The following is a 23,260-nucleotide window of genomic DNA, read 5'->3' as shown; positions in this document are numbered from 1 at the left end:
TTCTTTCATTGAATTATCACTCCAAGTTTGGATAATTATTAAAATGTATAAAAATGTATATTGTATATATATTTTTAAACTTCTTTATCATGTGACATTATTATACTGTACATTTTATTATTGTGTTTTTCATTGGTAAGATGACCAGCTCTGTTTTCCTGGGATGAGGGTCATTTTTCAAATTAATATCTCATGTCTCCTTTTTCATAACATTTGGCTCATTTACTCTTGTCCTTCCATGTTCATGGTTACATATGAGATAACTCAGGACAGAGAAAAAAGATGAATAGATCTCTCAAAGGCAAACTTGACCCAAATGTTAATGCCTAAATGGTAATGACAGCAAGAAAAAATAGATGCTCAATTTTCCACCAGTGTTATACAAAACTTTATATCAAGTAGTTTATAACCTATTTTGCTATAAACTAAAGTATAAAGATGTGTTATACTTGTTCAAAGGCATTATTATTATTATTACTATTTTTTAGAATTTGGAATATATTATTTACTAGTCTTTTTTAAAATTCTTTATTGTTTAAAGTATTACATAAGTCTCTTTTCCCCCCATTGACTTCTCCCCATCCACTCTCACCCCCCAGCACGTGCCCTCAACCCCCTACTGTCTGTGTCCATTGGTCATGCTTATATGCATGCATACAAGTCCTTTGGTTGATCTCTTACCCCCTCTCCCCTGCCTTCTGAATGTCCTTTTTTGAAAAGTGTCTATTTAGATCCTTTGCCCATTTTTTGATTGGATTGTATATGTTCCTTTTGTTAAGTTGTATGGGTTCCCTGTAAATGTTGGAGATTAAACCCTTATAGGAGATAACATTGGCAAATATGTTTTCCCATGCAGTGAGCTTTCTTGTTGTTTTGTTGATGGTTTCTTTTGCTGTGCAGAAGCTTTTTATTTTGATGTAGTCTCATTTGTTTATTTTCTCCTTAGTTTCCATTGTCCTAGGGTCTGTATTGGTAAAGATATTGCTACAACATATGTCTGATATTTTGCTGCCTATGGATTCTTCTAAGATTTTTATGGTTTCCAGTCTTACATTTAAGTCCTTTATTCATTTTGAGTTTATTTTTTGTGTATGGTGTAAGTTGGTATTCTAGTTTCATTTTTTTTTTCATGTATCTGTCCAATTTTCCCAGCCCCATTTATTGAAGGGACTGTCTTGACTTCATTGTATGCTCTTGCCTCCTTTATCAAATATTAACTGAGCATAATGGCTTGGGTCGATTTCTGGGTTCTCTGTTCTGTTCCATTGGTCTATATGTCTGTTCTTGTGCCAGTACCAGGCAGTTTTAAGAACAGTGGCTTTGTAATATAGTTTGATATCTGGTATTGTGATCCCTTCAACTTTGTTCTTCTTTCTCAGGATTGCTGCAGCTGTTCGGGGTCTTTTCTTATTCCATATGAATTTTTGAGAGTTTGTTCTAGGTCTGTGAAATATGCCGTTGGTATTTCAACGGGGATTGCATTGAATCTATAGATTGCTTTGGGTAGTATGGACATTTTAATGATGTTGATTCTACCAATCCATGAACACGGTACGTTCTTCCATTTTTTAATGTCTTCCTCTATCTCATTTTTCAATATCCTATAGTTTTCTGAGTACAGGTCTTTTACCTCCTTAGTTAAGTTTATTCCTAGGAATCTTATTTTTTGTTGTTGTTGTTGCAATGGTAAATGGGATTTTTTTTTTAATTTCTCTTTCTGTGAAAGGCATTATTTTTTTATCATCTTTGGAATTGATAATATTTTGAGTAATGTTTCTGTTATGGATCAAGTTGTTAGTTATGTTACCCTTATACAAATATATTTCAGCCAATGCACTCCTATATTTTTATAACATTTGACCAGAGGAAAATAAAGGAGGAAAGAGTTTATATTTCTGAAAGATGACCAAATAATAAGAAGAATTGTATAAAACTATGCTATTTTTATAGTTATTTTTATTAAATCACAGACATTGCAGAAACATTGTTCTATGTCCTCCATGAGTTCTATGTACGGAATCCCATGTTCACCATTTTAATTATTGCACAGAACAAACCGGAAAGGTGAAAACTATTAAAAATTATCTAACTGTAGTTTGTTGGCAGGATATTCCTTAAGCCATGGATTCACTAATAATAACTCACTATCCTTAGTGATAGTTTGGGATGGATACTAGGAACTTAATCTGTTGATCCATACTTAAAAGAAACCAAGAAGTTTATTTGTTTAAAAAAATAAAATATTGATTAAAATGGAAACATAGTTATGTAAATACATGTCAAATTTTATTTTGACAGGTTGTCACTAGATTTTCAACTGGAATTTATACAAATTTATGTAAATGAAAATTTTTATTAAACACCTAAATATTGGCCAAGAAACTGATAATGTCAATACCACGTGGGCCCCAAGCTTTGACTTATTTGGTTTCTACCTACATGGGTATCTTCATTGCCTGATGCCTTTGTCTACTACTTCCCGCCAAACATACATATAGCAATACTACAAACTCTGTGAGTTTCCTGAAAAAATGGGCATTTATGATTTGATCCATGCATGATTTAATGCATTTTGTTGTTTCTCCTTTGGTACACCTGTCTGCATTTACAGCCACCATCAGCTTTCATACTGTCTTAAATGTCAATACCCTCACAGATGTTCAGGATTCGCTCATCCCTCTTCTAAAAAAGTCATCACTAGATGTCATCAGTCTCTCTCTTCAGCCACACTGTGCACTCTACCTGATTCTGTCTTCTCACTAATTTAATGAATGGTAACCTGTTTGTTAGATTCTGAGCTCCATAGGGCATTACTGGGTCACATTCTTCCAGCCAGCTACACCACACAAAGTGTGGGGTAATTTATTTTCATTGAACTTTCTGAAGAAGTGAGTTAAACATGATTTTTAGAAAAATAAAAAAGCAGTAATGAGTGAGAGAGAGAAAAAAAGGATAGCAACAGGTTGCTATTGATGTGAAATTTCATTTTAAGGCACAGAAAATAAACTGAAACAGTTTCTAAAGCAACATCTTAAGCCATTGTTACAACAACATTGCAAAGGGAACCCTGTCTTCTATACCTTTTCTTCTAATTCTGACACCTAATATTTGTTACTTGGAAACATGATATCAAATATTAAATTAGTCAACCCTACAATTATACTTGAATACTTACTACGTTGTAATTACTTTGGAAATATGTGCCGTGAAAGTAAAATATTTAAGTCTGGAAGGATATGTAGACTTGGAAATGTGATGAGAGAAATATGGAAACAGCCGTTAGTTAGGAGTAATGAGTTTCTTAGGAGGGGCACAGAGAAAGCTCCTGGAGTATTCAGAGGAGGAATCACTCGTATCCCCTGGAGGGAACCCGGAAAGGCTTTGTAACGGATTGTTATTAGGACACTTCTCTGGGCCTCAGTTCCTCATCTGTAAAATGAGGGCAACAATGGTGCCTACCTCAGCGTGGTGTTGAATTCAATGAACTGATAAACACGGAGCTTTTAGACGAGCACTTGGCACATAGTATGTGCTCAATCAAAGCAAACTGACATCATTATTGCTACCGCTCCTAGTATTATTCAAGATTCAAAGAGAAACATGGGAAAATAAAAGATGCAAAGAAAAACCCCAAAACAATGATATTTCAAAAAATGGGTGAAGAGTAAAATTGACAGAAACATAAACCGGGGAAATGGAAGCAAAGGTCTGAATTGAGAAATCTGGTTTGATAGGAATGCAAGTTTATAAAAAGTATATTTATTTTAGGCAGCAGAGACCTGCAAATGTTTATAAGCTTTGAGGCCCTCAATTTCCTCTATGACAGATTTCCAGGTTATATGTGCACACACATCCCTGGAAGGGCTGATATGATTCTTATTCAGGAAATCGATGATAGGGCCAGAGATTCTGCATTTCTATCATCCTTCCAAGCATGTCAAACTCACGGCCGGCGGGCGGCCTACCACATGCAAGTTTGACATGCTTGTTATGATATGATGTTACCATTCTAACCACCATACTTTGGACCTACTTATTTACTTGCCTGTTGCCCCCTACACACACACACACACACACACACACACACACACACACACACACGAATATTAAATTGGTGGGAGCAGAAACTCTCTGTGTCCTGTTCATTGCTGTATCTCTAGTGTCTGATGCTGCTCAACACATGGCAAGTGCTCTAAAAATACTAAATGAATGAATGAACAAAAGACTGGGAAATGAATATAAAAACATGCACACGTGGAAATTTTAGATATACATAAGAGTGGGATCAGTTAATGCAGTGGTCGGCAAACTGCGGCTCGCGAGCCACATGCGGCTCTTTGGCCCCTTGAGTGCGGCTCTTCCAAAAAATACCACAGCCTGGGCGAGTCTATTTTGAAGAAGTGGCGTTAGAAGAAGTTTAAGTTTAAAAAATTTGGCTCTCAAAAGAAATTTCAGTCGTTGTACTGTTGATATTTGGCTCTGTTGACTCATGAGTTTGCCGACCACTGAGTTAATGGAACATCCTTCCAGGGGGTGACAAAGTGGAACAAGGGAAAGACTATAGATTGTGTAGGTTAGTTTTGGCCAGGGGAAAAAAAACAAAAATTGTTTCTGTTAAAAAAAAAAAAAAGAGGGGGAGGGGGGGAATAGGAACTATTTTAACATAGAAGGAAAGAGAGTGGAAATCTCATGAAGGTCCAGGATCTGCATAGAAAATAATATGCAAGATTCTCATTGCCTAATCCCACCTACAATGCAAAAAAAGGTAAATTCACCTCGAGTTTTATGGTGTGACTCAGGAAGCTAATCTCAGCCTGGTCAACAACTAGTGTTGAGATTTATTTTTTAAATACATATTTTCAAGCTCACTCCAAAACCATGGAATTAACTGATAGCTTTAGATGAAAGCCCCTGTCAGATCTACATAAATAGCTGTAAAATGATTGTGCTATCTAGTCCTCAACAGAGCAGAAACTCAAAGTTATAAATGAATCTTTTAATTATTTTACATTTCGCCTCATTGCCTTAGGAATAGTATTTAGAATATAACTAGTATTTTTGCTAATATACTGTTGATAAGGTTCCAAAAAATGGAATGTTCAAACTTAGTAATATTAATCCAGGAAAAAGAAAAAGAATAAATTAGGGAGAAAAGTGGAAATCAGAAATGCATTTACCCTAAACAGAAGCCTCCTCTTTGGGTTTTCTTAACATGTGAATGCTTGATTTTGCTAAAAAAAAAAAAAAAAAAAAAAAAGTCATTTATGAACACTGCAAAGCATTATGGACACTGAAAAGCATTTGAGATGGGAAAGGATGCTGTATTGAAACAAACAATTTGTGTTGTTGGAACAATATTTCTATTGCATAAAATAAGCCTGATATTTGAACTTACATTCTTCTAAATGTAAAGAAAATGACTGAATCAATGGCAGTTTGGATGGCTGAGAATGACTGTGACGCATAGTGCTGTATTGACATACTAGCATTCCTATTTTTAAGCTATTTGATGGCATTGATCTAGCAGTGTTTACAGTGAACCAGGAGGGAAGTAAGAAAGTTGTAAATTACTATATTACTTATTGGTTTAGATGAATTAAGTTTGTATTCTTAAGAAAGAGCCAGAATAATATATAGTTATTGGCTCACTTAAAATGCTTTAAAGAAGAAAAATTCAGGAGTAGTGTAGGTAGTAAAATTAGATGAAGTGATGCTTGAATTAAGTAATTTAATATTTTATCCTTCTAGCTTCCTAAAAATGAAAAGTCATTTCTTAAAATACAGGTGCTATGTTCGATTACGTGTGTTTTTCTTCCTGCCTTTACTGAGAGAATTAGATTCATACTCACTTTTAGGGTTATTGCTCCATTTGTAACATAAGGACGCGATTCAGAAAATCTAATTAATGAGAATACTGGCCTTGCCCATGGAGTCGTCAGTGTGGATGGCTTCCTCTTCCTGTTTCCTACCCTTTTTCTCTTCATAGCCAAAATATGTCAGTTTTCTACTACTTATGATTCAACTGGAGGCCCGCTGCATGAAAATTCATGCACTGGAGGGGGGGTCCCTCAGCCCGGCCTTCCCCCTTTCACAGTCCAGGAGCCCTCAGGGGTGGGAGGCAACCCGGCGATCAGGGGAAGACGACGCACCCATCACACTTCTGCTGCTGCCACTGCGGGCAGCACAAGCCTCAGCTGGCCCTGGTTACCTGAGCCTCGGGTGGCCCTTGGTGGCTGGGCAGGCGCCATCCAAGGCTTGACTGCTCCTCAGGTTGGCCCTGGGTGGCTGGGGGCTAACTGGGGGACTCTGGAGACAGGCGCAGAGTGGCTGGACCCACCTGGGGGCGGGCCCAGCTGTGCCATGCACCTGCCGCCCCGGTGGGCTGAGGGGACTGAGCACCGCCATCTTGTGGCTGTGGATACTGCCATCTTTGAGGGCATGCCAGTCAATTAGCATATTCCCTCCTTATTGGCTGTGGGTGCCGCCATCTTTGTGAGGACACTATGGTCAGTTAGCATATTCCCTCTTTATAAGATAGGATGAGGAAATGTTGAACTCTGAATACTGTTTCTAATATTTTATTGATTAAGTTCTCATATATTACATCAGTAAAGATTTAATTTTGTAGTAGAACCTATTTTCAAAAATATCATTTGTTCAGAGAGAGTGTTTTTTCAAATTTAACTCTAGAGTTAAATTCAGAAAACAATTTTTTTCAAAAAAAATACCTCAATCACTGTAAGCATGAGAAATAAATTTGAAAGATTGATATACATTGATGATACATCATTTTAATGTATCCAACAAATCATTCCACTTTAGCCTTTTCTGTAATTGGATGTTTCCTAAAACTGCATTTTTTTCATTCTTTACACTGATGATTTTATTCAGGCAAATTTTTCCTTGCCAAAATTCCTGCTCACATTATTTACACATTTGTTTAAATTTTTTGAGTGCTAGTTTGGTTTTAATGTTTCCCAGTGAGAATTACTTGCATCATTAGTGAAGTTATTCATGTTGAAATGTACCTTTAAATATATTTAATGTTTTAAAAATATATTTAGCAATTAATTAACATTTGTTGGCCTCTCATTTTCTCCTCTGTGCTTCTAGTGACTTTGATGTATAAGAGTGGGTTTTCAGCCATTGTCAATGTTTTCTTAATATAAAGGGACTAGTAACTTGAGTGGTATTTGTTTGTTTTTGTTTACTGAAAAATACTACGGTCTGGTGGGCTTAAATAACAGAAATGTATTCTCTCGCAGTTCTGTTGACTACATATCCAGATCATAGTTTTGGGCAGGGTTTCTCCTGGTGCCTCTCTCATTGACTTCCAAGTGACAACCTTTTTGCTGTGTCCTTCCATGTCTTCCCCTTGTGCACAGGCATGTCTGCATCCTAATCTTTTCTTACAGGGCTGGCAGTCATATTGGATCAGGGCCCACTCATATGACCTCATTTTACCTTAATGACCTCTTTAAAGGCCCTGTCTCTAAATGCAGCCACATCTGAGGTACAGGAGTTTAGGATGTTAACATATGAACTTCAGGGGACACAATTCTGTCCATAAGGGAATCTAGTCTTCTAAATCTAATCTTTTTAAAATATTCCTAAAATCAAATTACCTTCCCATGCCCAGCTAACATTGACTTAATGGTATTGACCGAGCCAGTAGATGGTTCTGAGCCTGTGTCAGATCTGCAGGGACAGTCTAATGCTGTATGAAGCTTCACATTGATTCCTATCTGGTTTGAATGGCTGTGTCCCTGCCATGACAGTAAAATCAATGGGTGCACAGTCAACCCTCACGAGAAAAAAAACAGTAAGACTGCAGCTAAGTGAGGTTTAATGTTGTCAAACAGAATAACATGTAGAAACAGTGTCTACAATGTAATTAAAAGTTAGCATTGCTTTCCTGGTTATAGGTTATTGATTCTATTTTGGAAGACCTGTTTGGAGCTATTCCCTTTTTTAAGCAAGTTATAGTTTAAAAATTCTTTTTGTTTCCTATTTTTAGTTCCAGAAAAGGAACCATCTTTTTTTTTTTTTTAATTGTACATTTTAGATCTACTAGGAATGTTGCTGTTGGTGTTGTTTTTGGACAAAACTAGTTTTTTTCATGTGAATTTAAGGATACTGCTTAAATAGAAAATGGAGGTTTCATTCATAAAAACTGGAATTGATCTAATAATCTTTAAACTTAATCCTTAATTAAAGAAGTAGCATGATTTCCAACATGCTGTATTGCAAGGCTATTCAAATTGTGGTCTGAAGCTTTTTCTGACCCTGAAATTGGTGCTGGTCCGCAAGAGAATACAGAAACTGAGAGGAAAGAGTAAACATCAGGAAACCTTAATAACCTTTGAACAAGTTAACATTGTCTGTTGAGTCTACGGATAAAAATTCAGGGGATTAAATTTTGAAATTTTTCTATTTTATTTTGTAAGTAATTCTCTTCTTTTGAATTTTACAAAAGCACAAGTTTGTGAAGGACTGAAAATTGTAAACAAAGCAAAAGAAAACAAGAGTGTAGCTTTTAACCAAGGGAGCGTGAGCAGCACTGATCTATGAGGTAGGGGTAAGAGCTAGGCATGGCTGCGGCAGACCTGAATTCGACCCTGCCTCTGCCACTTAAAAGCTATTGGGATTTGGGGCAAATTATTTAAAATCTCCAAGCTTGTCTTCTCACCTTTCAGGTGAAGATGATAACAAAATATTGGCAGTTTGTCTTACGTCGTACAAAGGCTCTAAACCACAGTATTTCAACCTTAGCACTACTGACATTTTGGGCCAGATAATTCTTTGTTTTTAACATCTCCAGTTAACAGGGGCCTGTCCAGGACATTGTAGGATGCCTTACAGTGTCTCTAGTTTCGCACGCACTAGGTGCCACTAATCGCCCCTCCATTCTTGACAATTAAAGATGTCTAGAGACTTTGCCAAATGCCCTGAGTGTGGGGGAAGGTAAATTGCCCCTTTGACAACCACTAGTTTAATCTCACCACATATGGAAACTTCTCATATGGTTAACATAATTCTTGTAAGTATCTTATTAAGAAGTGTTAACATTGTGATGAAGACCAGTATACTGTATCTTAATAACACCAACACAGCCATTTTTTAACATGAATTAGATTTCATGTTTTCTTAACTTAAAAAAATGTAATTGCTGCATTATTTTAATTGAGTAGTGGATAAAAGTTGATTTGCATTTAGAAACCTATAGTGTATATACATATATACATATACACATATATGTGTACACATACCTAACACAACAACATATATACTACGCATATAATATGCATTATAATATAATTACATATAATGACATGTGATGATGTGATGTAATATGATGTGACTTGCTGAGGGAACAACACATTTACTTTTATAACCATTTCCCACTGTAGAGTTGTGGTATCCAATACAGTAGCTACTAGACAGACACATGCTGACTACTTGAAATGTGTATAACTTGAGTTAAGATGTGTTGTTTATGTAAAATACACACCATATTTTGAACACTTAGTTTGAGAAAAACAATAAATTATCTCAGGCATTTTAAATGATAATATCTTGGTTATTTTTAGTAAATAAGATACACAATTGATTTTGTTAATGTGACTATTTAAAAACTTATATGTATATAAGGCTTGGATTTGTTTCTTACATTATATGTCTGTTATAGAATATTATTCTTTCTTATTTTTAATTCTGTAATAAGTTAAGTTAAATGCATACATAACAGGGCTTTCTTTCAGGGTTAGATTTAATAAAGCCAATATATGCATGTTGCATAGGAAATAAGTACATATTAACTCCTATTAATATTACTATTGTTACTATTACATAGTAAGGATTGTAGTTCTTCAATAAATGAAACAGTGGAAGGAAAAGGAGAAAAACATTTCTGTGTTCAAGTTCTTGCGATAATACACGTTGCTAAGCCAGCTGTGCAAATCTTTCATTTGTAAATGAGATGAGGATTGAAAACCTGAAGACAGAGTCCTTGTGTCTCCATGGATATCTCATTTTTATGCCCTTCACTCTTGTCTACCTAGCCCCACAGAGTGCATATGAAGGTGCTCAGTATGTTTCTATTGAATACTTCGGTTGCCTTACTAAAGAAAGAAATGTACAATTAGAACACTAACACCTCTTCTGATTTTTTTGGATTAATTTATTTAAGCAATTTGTATTAACTGTTAAAATTTTGTTAAACAATAAGTAGAATAAATTTTCAACTCGATTGTGTACCAGTACATAAACATATAATCTTAAAAAATAGATGAAGACATTCCTTTGTGTAGTGAGCACATTGATTTTAATGATTATAAAGAATATGTGAAGAGATAAGAGTGACTTTTTTGCTTTGCTGAATTCCCTTTTAACCCTGTGTCTTTATTATAATCAGACTTGAAAAGAGAAGCCTCTTAAAATAACCAAGAAATAAAGACAGGGTGATTGGTTGGTTTACTAACGAAAAGGAATGAGCACAGCAATTTGCTTGTAATTTACTATAAAATCAATCCTCAAAGACAGAAATGGAAGCCAAACATTTATGGCAAAGATTTAAAACAATGTATATGCTGAGAAGATGGAAGATGAGGCAGTAGACATCAGAAGTATTCAGGAGCATCAAAATGATATTGCAACAAAAGAAATAGAATTAGCACAAAGCAAAAATGCCAAAATACAATGACAGTAGGAAGCAGAGGTTGCCTCTAGAGGATATGTGAAAGTCCACATTAACATTTACGGTAACTCAGTATATGAATAAAAATACTATATATAGCCTAGGAGGAGTAATTAGCATAAGGGCTGGCTGACTTCCACTCTTCCATACTCTCTAAAGGTATTATTTTGCTATCAAAAGGGTCACGTTAAAAGAAATACCAAACAATGATTTGTTTCCACTTGAGGAAAGCTGTACTATAATCTTAGAACATGGCAAGTTAGGCTCTGATAGTGTGAATTTCCATAATATGAACATTGATCCATACAGAAATAGAACCCAAAACTAGCAAAAGCAGTGGAAAGCACATATTTAAATCTAAAGCCTAAGGAGGAAGAATATAAGCAAGATAAGAACACTAAAGGAGGAAGTACTAGTAGAGACTCAGATAATCTTAAAAATGAATTCCAGGGTAACAAGACAGAAAAAACAGCTAATCATCTAATCTAATAATAGAAAAATATGCAAATTGACCATACCTCCGACACACCCACAAGCCACGCCACGCCCACCATCCAATCAGAGCGAGTATGCAAATTAACCCAAACCAAGATGGCTCCAGCCACAGAGAGCAAGGTTCCCTAGGTAACAGAGGAAGCCAAGCTTTCTGCCAGCCGTTGCAGGCCTAAGCCTCCACTCAAGCTACAAAGTTTCCATTATAGAAGGTAAACAAATTCAAACAAATGGCGGCAGAATGGAGCTTGAGAGAGCAGGCCAGGGTTGCCGCCAGCAACAGGGGTAGCAAAGCTTTCCGCACACCCTGGCCGGGCCCACCCGCTTAAGGCAACAAAGTTTCAATTATAACCCCAACACAAATGGATTCGGGCCTCGGAGGGAGCCCCAGGCTGGCTCTGCTCCAGGCTACAAAGTTTCAGTTTTAGAAGGAAAATAAATTCCAGATACCAGGGTCTCCGCTTGCATCCCAGGGGGCATGGCCGGCCTGCAAACCACCAAGGCCCCATGCTCAGGCCGCCCCATGCCCCAAGGGAACCCCACCCTGATCAGGGACGCCCTTCAGGGCAAACCAGCTGGCCCCCACCCGTGCACCAGGCCTCTAATTTATCTAATAAAAGAGAACTATGCAGATTGATCATCACTGCAACACACAATATAGCTGCCCCCATGTGGTCAAAGATCCTGCCCCCATGTGGACACAAGATGGCCACCACAAGATGGCCTTTTAATAAACTTGAAATTACTAAATTCTGTGTACGTATTGATAGTCATAGCATATTGTATTTGTTTATATTAATGGGAAGATAAGAAGGTCTCCACAATTCATTAGTTTACATATTCTATCAAAAATATTTATTAAGCTCCTACTGTATTCCAGGCACCTGAGTAGGCATTTGAGTGGTGGTCAAGATAGAAAAGACTAGCAGGAACTTGTAACCAAATACGTTCAGATGTTTGAGAAATAGTTGAGTAACATATAAAGCAATAGAAAGAAAATTAGGAAAACGCTGCATTCTAAGAGCCTAGTAAATTTAACAATTCTAAAAGGAGGTGAAATCAACTGTATCAAATCATGCTGAGGAACTTTGAGACCTGATAATTGGTCATTGAATTTAACAAGTCAGAACTTGCTTTAGATCTTTTTTATTTTAATTCTTTATTGTTGAAAGTATTATTATATATGTTCCCTTTTCCCCCCATTGTCTTTTCTCAGTCTCCCCCCTGGCCCCCAGCCCCCACCTCCCCCCCCCACCCCGCCCGCCCCCGCATAGTCTGTGTCCATTCGTTATGCTTATATGCATACAAATTCTTTGGTTGATCTCTTATTACCCACCCCACTCCCCTGCCTTTGATGGTTTGTTCTATATTGTTTTATGATTCTGTATCTCTGGATCTGTTGTTTTTGTTTTGTTTTTAATATATTTTATTGATTTTTTACAGAGAGGAAGGGAGAAGGATAGAGAGTTAGAAACATCGATGAGAGAAAAACATCGATCAGCTGCCTCCTGCACACCTCCTACTGGGGATGTGCCTGCAACCAAGGTACATGCCCTTGACCGGTATCGAACCTGGGACCCTTGAGTCCGCAAGCCGACGCTCTATCCACTGAGCCAAACCGGTTAGGGCTGGATCTGTTTTTGTTCATCAGTTAATGTTGTTCATTATATTCCACAAATGAGTGAGAACATGTGATACTTATCTTTCTCTGACTGGCTTATTTTACTTAGCATAATGCTCTCCAGGTCCATCTATGCTGTTGCAAATGGTAAGAGTTCTTTCTCTTTTACAGCAGTGTAGTATTCCATTGTGTAGATGTACCACAGCTTTTTAATCCATTCATCAGCTGAAGGGCACTTAGGCTGTTTACAAATCTTAGCAATTGTAAATTGTGCTGCTATGAACATAGGGATGCATATGTTCTTTCTGATTGGTGTTTCTGATTTTTTTGGTATAAATTCCTTGGAGTGAAATTACTGGGTCAAATGGAAGTTCCATGTTTAATTTTTTGAGGAAACTCCATACTGTTCTCCACAGTGGCTGCACCAGTCTGCATTCCCACCAGCAGTGCACGAGGGTTCCTTTTTCTCCACATCCTCACCAGCACTTGCTTTAGACCTTGAGCAGAACATTTCCAGGAACTTGATGGGGATAAAGGCCTAGATAAAGAGGGTTGAAGATACAATGGAATAAAGGAACTAGAGAAACCAATAGTCTGTAACTTTAGGTCAGTGACTAGAAGATAAAATAGCCAATAACTGGGTCAGTAACTGGAAGAAATGGGAGGAGTCAAGGAATCTTTTTAATGACGTAAGAATGGAGCATGCTTACATTCTGATAGGAGGGAAAATTGGTAATATAGGAGAGGAAGCATATGACTAATGGAGAAAAATCTTCAGATGGCAAATCAGGGAAGAAATGTTGAACACCATTTGTGGGTTTGACCTTAGATTATCATAGGGGCAATTCATCCCTTTGAAAGTCAGAAAGCATGAGTATGTAAGAACAGATGGAAGCAGTCTCAGTGGAGAGCTAGGGACAGAGTGTGATGGTGATAATTTGAGAAAAGAGTAGAAAATATTAATTCTTTTCTTTCTGAGAATGAGAGAGCAAATTACAAGAATGCTAGGAGATTCCTAGGACCCAGCTGACATTTGGACTTAACATATGCTAAGTGTTATTGGAAATAGTAACTTTCCATGGATCCATGCAGTTGAAGGAGATGTTCCTACTTTCAGACACATGACTTTGGCCTTGTTTCAAACTCAGATAAAATATTCATCATTCATGTTAAAGAATGGTTTGACCTGAGGAAAAATATTTATTCTGTATGCCTCATCTCTATATTGGGAACAATGTTATCTCTCTTACAGGGTAATTTTGAGAATTAAATGATGTAAAACATTTTAGCACAGTACCTGGCAATAGTAAGCTTATGTACATTGTATGTTATTGTTACTGTTATTATATCTGTTATAAGGGGTCTGTTTTAATTCTCAAAATTAGCTATGAGATCGGTGAACTTTCTACGGGAGCCCAAATCTTGATTTCATGTTAATTCTTCCTTTTTTTAGATTATTATTTTTTAATGTACAGACAAAAAAATACAAAAAAATATTGGCTGTGGCCTAGATTCAATCCATTTCTCCTTGGACTTGTACATTTTGGTATTTTAAGTTATGATAAGGGCTTCAACATGGGTATTTGCAAAGTGACATGGGAGCCTCATAAACAAAGAAACTCATAAGAAAGACTTTGTTTTCCTTTAACATTGCACGAAATGCGTTGTACCATAGAATAATAAGTCGTTACAATAGAAGGGTATACATAATTATTAATTCAAAACCTTTATCTTTTTGCGTAAGAAATTTAGACCCAGAGAAATGAAATCAACATCAAAGCTACACAACAAACCTCAAGAATCCAGATCTCCCAAATGCTGGACCACGGCTCTTTCTACCTCAGCATGTTTCTTCACACAAGTCACAGAGAGGAGTGAGTGGAAGCTGACAAAGAGACTGACTTAGTCCACTGGGCTTGTGATGCAGAAACAATAGATACGATTTTAAGACAGTGATTTTCAATCAGTGTGCCACAAGGGGAACACTGGTGTGCCACAATAATTTTTAAAGCATGCAGTACCTGACTCTCTAGTCAGGGGCACTGATCTCTTTTCCCTTAGATAGTCAAATAAAATAATGACAGCAAGCCAACACAATAGCCGTCCAGTGTGAATGAATCAAAATTATTCCTATATTTTTGTCAGATCAGCAAAAATATGTTTTTTGGTATATGCCGCAGAATTTTAGGAATTAGTTTACGTGACCCATGAGATGTAAAAAGGTTGACAATTGCTCTTTTAAACACTCCTGTCACTTCACCTTGGTGATAATGCCAGGGAAGAAGAGGAGTTTCTGGAGATTGTGAAAATAACTCAGTTGAAGGCTACTTCCCAGTCTTTGAGCCAATAATTAATTCCATGAACAGGTAGTCGTGTTATCTTTTCTCTGAAGGTCACCTAGCTGCTCATCTTTTATTAAGATTTTTATGAAAATGAAATAAATGACCCCAAATGAGCTCACATCAAGGACTTTCTTAATACAGTTGAGCATTTGCATTGGTTTCTTTCCAATGATCCTATCTCTGAGTGAATCTGGATCTAAATCCATAAAAAAATACAATACTGGAGGTCTTTGAATCATTGAAAAATTTATAAACATCTCCATTTCTGAAGGGTCTACTATTAGCGTAGGATAATTAAGCTTATTGTATTGGTTGGCTCAAGCAGGGAAGTCTGCAATTTAGAAATATTTCCACCAGAATGTCTTAAATCTAGAAAATAATCGATTAACTACTTTCAGGAATTGATTATGAAAGTTTCAATTTAGAATACCTCATTTTTAGAATATTCTAGGTTACTATCATTTGTAACTTCACCTAATTAACCAACTCATTGGTCCTCAATAATGAGAAATTTGGCTTCAAGCCTTTTCTTAACATGCCCAGTTTTGACCTTAAACATATATATATATATATATATATATATATATATATATATATATATATATTTGAGAAACAAAAAATTTAGAGGGTACCTGGGAATTATTTAAGTAAATATTCATCTGTTTAAGATTTTCAATTCCTGGTCAATGTCAATCTCAATCTCTCTCTCTCTCTCTCTCTCTTTCTCTTTCTCTCTCTCCCCCCCCCCCCACCCCCCGCCTATTTCTCTCTAAAATCAATAAAAAGCATGGGAAGAGACAACACTGTGGGGAGGGTCAAAGGTGGGGGGCAGGGGCTGGGTGGTAACAGAGAATATCTCAATAGTGTCAATAATAAAAAAATTTAAAAATAAATAAAATTAGCTGAATAGTTCTTCATTTCCTAATTCTGAACTCTTTTGGATCCTACGCTCTTTCTCTTTCTGTTGTTCAATCTAATTATTTAGTTCATCTCTTTTTGACTTCATTCTTTGCTAATCCTATATAATAAAACCCTAATATGCAAATCGACGGAACTGCGGAACGACTGGTCACTATGACATGCACTGACCACCAGGGGACAGACGCTAAATGCAGGAGCTGCCCCCTGGTGGTCAGTGAGTTTCCACAGGGGGAGCACTGCTCAGGCTCATGGCTGGTGAGTGCAGCAGTGGTGGCAGAGGCCTCTCCTGCCTCCGCAGCAGCGCTAAGGACCCCTCGGTGGACATCCCCGAGGGGTCCAGGACTGCAGGAGGGCACAGGCTGGGCTGAGGGACCCCCCCACACCCAGTCCACAAATGTCGTGCACTGGGCCTCTAGTATTGATATACTTTGAGAGTTCATTTGTTTTTTGTACTAGACATAGCACCACCTTAACCATCCTAGGCAGATGTATATCTAGTTGCTGTTTTTTTTTTGTTTGTGTTGTGTTTTGGTTTGGTTTGGTTTTCTTTCTCTCCAGGGAGGAAGACCCCATAAACTGTCTTGGTAACCAATTGTAGTGTTTAATGGAACATGTCCATTCATCTATAATAATATTTGTAATTATACAGCACATTTCTTCCGAGTAGCTCTTGGCACTTTAGAATAGCATTTCCATACCCAAGCCCTTTCTAGAAGTAGGTGGTAAGCTTCATTATGCCCTTAGAGGGCACAGATGATGTATTTGTACATGTTATAATCTATGCTCAGGACATTGTGAAGGCTTTAGAGATGTTTAATAATCAGAATAGTAATCTTATAGATGGATGAATTGGAAGTAGATTTAACTGTCCTCCCAGTGCCTGTAATAGGGAAAAAACTGAAAATTTCTGACTTACGTACACTGAGGGCTACGATATTTTTCCATAAGCTTCTGCTCTGTTTTTGACGTTTTAATTATAAATTAGACACTTTTATGGATTTTTAAAAAAGCAAATACTTCTGCCCAGAAAATTTCTACACAAGTGTGATATTACTTAGCTAGTTATTATGAGTTAACATGCTAGAGACCAACAAACTGTGAAGGAGATAATCTTCATCATTATAACTTATCATTTTGGTGTCCCTTTTTCTCAAGGGACCTATTGACTATATTTGCTTCCCCATTATGTGTTCCATATTAAATATTGGAAAGCTCTCTAGAAATAGAGTTCTGAAACTTTCAAACTTTTACCAATTAAAATATTCCTGATTTGCGTTTCATGTCCTTTGGGTCATGGTATTGTCTCCATAATGTTATGAAAAAAATGCATTAGAAATTCTCGCTGTGTCCTGGATCATGAAAAACATTTGCATGTTACCAGGGCCCTTAGAAAGCATAGTGGCTTAGCCAGAGTAAAAAGGAGACATTTCAGAAAAAATTTCATAGGTGAGCAGAAAGAAATATTTTGGGATAGCTAATTTTCTTGAGGCCATGTGAATTATATTGTGTAGATAGTTATCTACCCAGTCTTTGAGTAGGAACTGTCATGGGCATATATATTCATTAATTTGAAAGACTTTAATTTTTCATTACCAATTAAATGTTACTGCATTGCCAAGATCAGTAGAATGGAAGCCTTGTCATGATCAAAAGAATCAGTGGGTCTCAAGTAGATATGTTGTATCATAATAACCTTGGCAGGTGTCAGATGGTTACCAGACATATCATTTGATCACTTTGTTAGGTGTATAAATGTTGAATGATTTTTGTACACTTGAAACTAATATAACACTGTATATTAAATATTTTAATAAAAATAAAGTAGATATTACAAGTTAATAAATAGGAATAATTTGAAAGCAGAAAAATAATAAAGTAGATATTCTGTGGAACTTGGACAACGCAAATCAAGTGACAGATAAGGCAGCTTATTGGCTAATATTTTTACACGTGGATTTTGTGTTTTCAAAAGCCAATGCTCTAAGCAGGTTCTGAAATGCTAAATCTTAGATGTTCATATTTAACCTGATTTTCCTCAGCTGTGTAAAATTTTAAAGTTAAATCTGACGGACTTGTGGGTGAGTGGGTGAATGTCTTTAGATGAAATAAAACTAGAGGAGTGGAGTAGAGACAAAGAGTGAGAGGGAATTAGTGAGCTGAGGTGGGGAGGAAGACACTCAGAGAGAAAGACTGAGACAGGGGAACCTTGAGCAAGAGCCCCCTCAGAGTGCCCCTTCCAACAGACTGAGGTATAGAGCATCATCGACAAGGATGCAAATGGATCTACTTTTACTATCTCACTGGGGAGCATGCGTTATAACTACCCTGTTGAAGGAGGTTCTGTTACTGTGTGAAAAAACAAAGTTTACTCAGATCTGTAGCCCCACACATACTATGAAGAATCAGAGATTCTTATGGAGAAACAGGGGAAAGAAGAGTTTCATAGATATGTTATTGAAGGAAAACATTCCTGATCCTCATCCAGCTGGCAGCGTGTGAAGTAGGCTGTCCTTGGGAGAGTTTGCTTCCATGCTTGATGCATCAGGAGTCTAACAGTGGTGAGAGACTGACCCTCAGAAAGCATGCTGGATGAAGAAAATAGCAATGCAACAAAGTCTTTGTTTTTTCTTTATGAAAAAACAAAATTGATGCCCAGCCGGGTGTGGTTCAGTGGTTGAGTGTTGACTTATGAACCAGGAGGTCATGGTTTGATTCCTGGTCAGGGCACATGCCCGGGTTGCGGGTTCCATCCCCAGCAGGAAGAAGCCAATCAATGATTCTCATCATGGATGTTTCTATCTCTCCCTTTCCCTTCCTCTCTAAAATTGATAAAAATATATTTTTTAAATAAACAAAAAAGAAAACAAACAAGAAAATACTAGGATGAATTACTTTTAACAATATAAACTTTTAATGGTGGGCCTATTTCACATTTAAGGGTGGTGATAGCATTATATCAGCGAGGTAATATTATAAGTGAAAAGACAAAGGGATTTTTATTATCGTGTCACTGAGCAGCAGTACTAAGCCTGACAGATAAGCAAAGCATGCCATCCAAACTTCTCATATGTACTCACTAGATTCCAGAGGGAAATGAATATATAGCGCAGCATATCAAAATCCACCTTGTAACTAATCTTGTGTTTTTTCAACTTACTCTGGAGTGGGTCACTGAATATTCATTCCACATAAAAGATTGCATATATTAACAAAATATAATTTAAAATATAAGGTAGAGCACCTACAGGCTTCAGAAATAAAATGTATTCTATGCTCCTAATTATATTTCTTCCTTGAAATATTCGAACCACCTACACGTGTCAGTGACATGGTACTAGCTCCTATAAATTGAAATGGTAGGAGTTGAACTTGCATGGATATTATTCAGATAATGGGATGCAGTTGTAAATGGAAGCATTCCATTTGATTGACAATCTCAGTGCCGTGAGGAGAAAGGTAAGCTGTCAGCTCTGACACTAATGAAGTATTTGGCTGAGTAAATAGATTCATTATGTGCAATTCAAAGCATGTTGTCTTTAAGATTATATTCATAATTAGATGTGGCTAATATATGGGGGAATTTTATATACATTGCCTAAGGCACACCAAATACATAATGAGCTCAGAGAAATAATGTTCAAGTATCCTAAAATGACTTCCATCACAAATCCCAGTTCTGTCACTTTCACTCTTAAGACCTTGGCTAGATAATTCAAGCCAATTAAACTTCAGTTTGTTATCTGAAAAACGGGAATAAAAGTTTTTTACTTTACAGAGTTATTGTGAAGATGAGGGAGGCAGTGTTGAAAAGGTACATAGCTTGTGTCTGTAGTGTGGAAAGTGTGCTATAACTAGTAGTTGTTTATTCATAAAAACCCAAGAAAATATGTGAAATGCAGTACTGCTAAAGTGTTTCCTAAGCTATAAACACTATGTACTAATAGTAACTTTTGTAAGATGAAACCTCTTTAGTGATGAGTCAGAGTTTGTCTATTTGCAATTGATTCTATACAATACCATGTATAACAATAGTAGGCATTGCAGATAAACATTCAATGGCTCCCAAATTCCCATTAATAAATCCTGCAAAAACTAAAATCTGGAGAATTTGGAACAGGTCTGAAGAATGTTCTACTAACTCTGATGATGATGATGATGATGATGATGATAATGATGATGATAAGATGAATTATGCCTTTCATATGAATGTTGTTTTATATTTTTGAAGGCCTTTTAAGAAGCCTAAACTTACCTTAATATATGTGATTTAATATTCTAAAGTCAAGATTTTAAAAAAGGTTAATAGAACAAAGGGGCTAAATACAGCAGCAAGGACCAGAGACCTTGTGTCATATATTTTGCTTGTAAAAAACTTAGTAAAGTTATTAAATTTATTATACACCGTTTTTTAAAAAAATTAGTAGGTTTATTAATTAATTCAGTAATTTAACAACATATATTGGATGACTTCTTTGTTCAAGGAATTGCGATCCCGGTAAGTGAGAAGGTGATGGGTAATGAGTAAAACTGTAAATGAAAAGACACTTTGGGAGCATGTGTGGGAGCATGTAGAGAAGGGACTTTTTTCCTTTGTTGAAAGTGCTGTTCATGTCCAATGGGAATATTAAAATTTGGAGCCATGGTCTCATGTTGGCTTTCTTCCACAATATTTTCATTCTCTTCATGCAGGCATCCTCAAACTACGGCCCGCGGGCCACATGCGGGTGTTTTTGCCGTTTTGTTTTCTTACTTCAAAATAAGATATGTGCAGTGTGCATAGGAATTTGTTCATAGTTTTTTTTTAAACTATAGTCCGGCCCTCCAACGGTCTGAGGGATAATGAACTGGCCCCCTGTTTAAAAAGTTTGAGGACCCCTGTAAGAGATTGGAAGTGATTTTTCCTTAGATTTATGTTTTGTTCTTAATTACATTTTTTGGCTAATAAAATTATGTAGGTTTCAAATGTACAATTGTATGATACATCATCTGTATATTGCATTGTGTGCTAACCACCCAAAGTCAAATCACCTTCCGTCACCATATATTTGACCCCCTTTACCCTTTGCTACCCTCTGACCCCCCTTCCCTCTGGTAACCACTATACTGTTGTCTGTGTTTTATTTTTAAAATTTCAGTTTCTATCCTAGTTACTCCATGGAGGAACTCTGGAGTGCTCAGTTTCCTAACCACCCCATTCCCTGAACCATGTCTATGGCACATATAATGCCCTACTGCAGCACTTTTAAGGCTGGTGTCTCCCTTACAATGTGAACTTGCGAGGTCAAGGCCACATCTTGTTTATTGCTGTGTTCACAGAGTCCGTCTCACTGGGAAATAACTCACAGTCAACAGTAATAGGAGAGATCAGAGTCATCATTAGCTAACACAAGCCTTCACATTTCTGATTTGTTTCCTTGGATTTATTAAACTAATTTCAGTAAATCGTCCTTTTGTATTTTTCCACATGCTTTTTTAATATTCTATTACGTTTCTTGGATGACTAAATCATTGACTAACTGAACTAGTGAAAATACATTTCCCACCTGCATATGTAAAACGGTATTTGTTAGAGGCCATTTACAAAAGAAAAGAGAAAAACTGGACAACCAACAATCAATCATAAGCACCTAAATACCCAAAAGCTTTTCCTATGTGTAAGCAGAAAGAGTTGTCAGGTGGCTTAGGCTCAGGATGGTGGGGAGCGGGTCAGCAGGCTGCTCATTTGTGCCAACTCCCATTGACATTGCTGGTGCCCTTTGCCCTTGTTTCTTTGCCTTCCTGTGTTTCTTGTGGTAACTGTGGTTTTGTTGTATGTGTATATGTTGCCTGGATGCCCCACCCGTGGATTTCTCCACATTTGAAGATTGGGGAGCTCATACTTTTACCTAGTCTTTCAATTAATGTCACTGTTTGTGGGCCCATGTCTTATGATCAGTTGTTATTGCCCCTGGTGCATCAGTCTCACACCACCCAGACTTCTGAGGGGCTCACCAGCTTTGGGCACCTCTGATCTTCAGTGTTTTTTGTTTTTGTTTTTGACCGGTTACATTAGTCATCAATATTCTACTCTCACTCGGTCTTCAATAAATTTCAATTTATGAAAATCTTGGACAGGGATTTGTCAGTACTTTTAGATCTCTATGCTCTGACAGTTTTGTGTATTTTATTATTAGTGGCCTTAGTTTATTATCATTTTAACAGGTCTTGGAAATGAGATAAGTCAAACATCTGTTTTGATCAATCTTACATATTATTCTGGAATTCTTATACCTTCTCAAAATTATTTAAATATTTGGAACATGTGGGGAGATTATAATAAAAAATCACAAATATTAGATTGATCATAAAACAAGGAATTTATCAATACTTTGATCATAACTGAGAATTCTATTTTATTTAGAACTTTTCTCAAAGCTTAACTACTACTAATACATAAATATTAATAGTCATTATGCCCAGTAGAGATGGAGGTAACGTACATGGATAGGGTGCAAGTGAAATTATTTTCAAGTTACTTTTTCAGTCTTGCATATTGACTAAATTGGTCCCAAATCTCTGTGTTCTTGCTTCAGTTTTTAAAAAAATGATTTTCCTAAACACACAAGTTCTTAGAAGGCATATTAAAACGCATGAAATGTAGACAATGAAATAAATCCTGGGATTTGGGGAATAACATTATGCCATACTTTTTTCCCCCCCAGAATTTCAACTGACTTGGGCTATTTTCAAGAGACCAAGTTGCTGATCTCAAAATTGGAGACCAACCTGTGTTGTGAGTAAGATTTGCCCTTTTACCCCACAGAGATTGATTGTTCTTTATTTGCCACTAAAGGCACAGTCTCCTTCAGTGGGAAGGAGGCCAATTTACATTTCAGGTTGCTATAAATTAAGTTCTGTGTGAATCATGCGTGGAAATCTAAGCTACTTGTGCTTTAGTTCAGATGTATCCGGTGATGTTTGTGTGCTGCTTTTCATAGGAGGGCCCAGGGAGCTGTGGACAGTTTCCTTTTTAACCTGGCTACAGATTCCAGGAAAGGATATTTAGCTCTCGCCCTTCAGTTTATTTCTGATGCTTCAATTCCGACGGAAGGGACAAAATACTTATTTCCACTATTTGTCAGTTTATCGCCTTCAAATCTCCCTTTCCTTTTGAAACTATGGCTTTTAAAGGAGCTTTCATGTCTTTTC

At 36.8% G+C, this 23,260-nt stretch overlaps 1 long non-coding RNA gene across 2 annotated transcripts in view; it reads left to right on the top strand.

Annotated features, from left to right (window-relative positions):
- Window positions 1-14,908, top strand: part of LOC129152136 (uncharacterized) — a 195,296-nt gene extending 180,388 nt beyond the window's left edge. For both annotated transcript variants that reach the window (XR_008558856.1, XR_008558855.1), the window contains exon 3: window positions 14,554-14,908. This is a non-coding gene — a long non-coding RNA (uncharacterized LOC129152136). The remainder of the gene's footprint in view (window positions 1-14,553) is intronic.
- Window positions 14,909-23,260: the final 8,352 nt, after the last annotated feature.

Source organism: Eptesicus fuscus, chromosome 2 (assembly GCF_027574615.1).
Source record: "Eptesicus fuscus isolate TK198812 chromosome 2, DD_ASM_mEF_20220401, whole genome shotgun sequence".
Lineage (NCBI taxonomy): Eukaryota > Metazoa > Chordata > Mammalia > Chiroptera > Vespertilionidae > Eptesicus > Eptesicus fuscus.
Note: the sequence above shows the minus strand (reverse complement) of the source record. Positions and strands in the feature narration are given on the sequence as shown.